Source organism: Dendroctonus ponderosae, unplaced genomic scaffold (genome assembly GCF_020466585.1).
Source record: "Dendroctonus ponderosae isolate FM_Combo_2020 unplaced genomic scaffold, Dpon_F_20191213v2 Dpon_F_20191213_4, whole genome shotgun sequence".
Taxonomy (NCBI): Eukaryota; Metazoa; Arthropoda; class Insecta; order Coleoptera; family Curculionidae; genus Dendroctonus; species Dendroctonus ponderosae.
In genome coordinates this window covers 2066202-2066420 of record NW_026018611.1, presented here as the reverse complement: position 1 = coordinate 2066420, position 219 = coordinate 2066202, and positions in this window count along the sequence as shown.

Below are 219 nucleotides of genomic sequence, written 5' to 3'. Positions count from 1 at the left end.
GCTTGCATCTTCAGAAGTGGTTTGCTTGAACGCTTACACTGTTCTCGTCAGAACCCGTTCAGTTCTTCCGCAGAACTGAACATGAAGAAATTCTACCGAACGACGGCCTAAAAACCCGAAAAACCCCTTAGTTTCAAGGAATGGCCTCGAAAGTCTATCTCTCTTGATAATTTTACCTAAATTTTGTCAACTGGCGTTCTGCTGGTTTTCAGCGGGTTT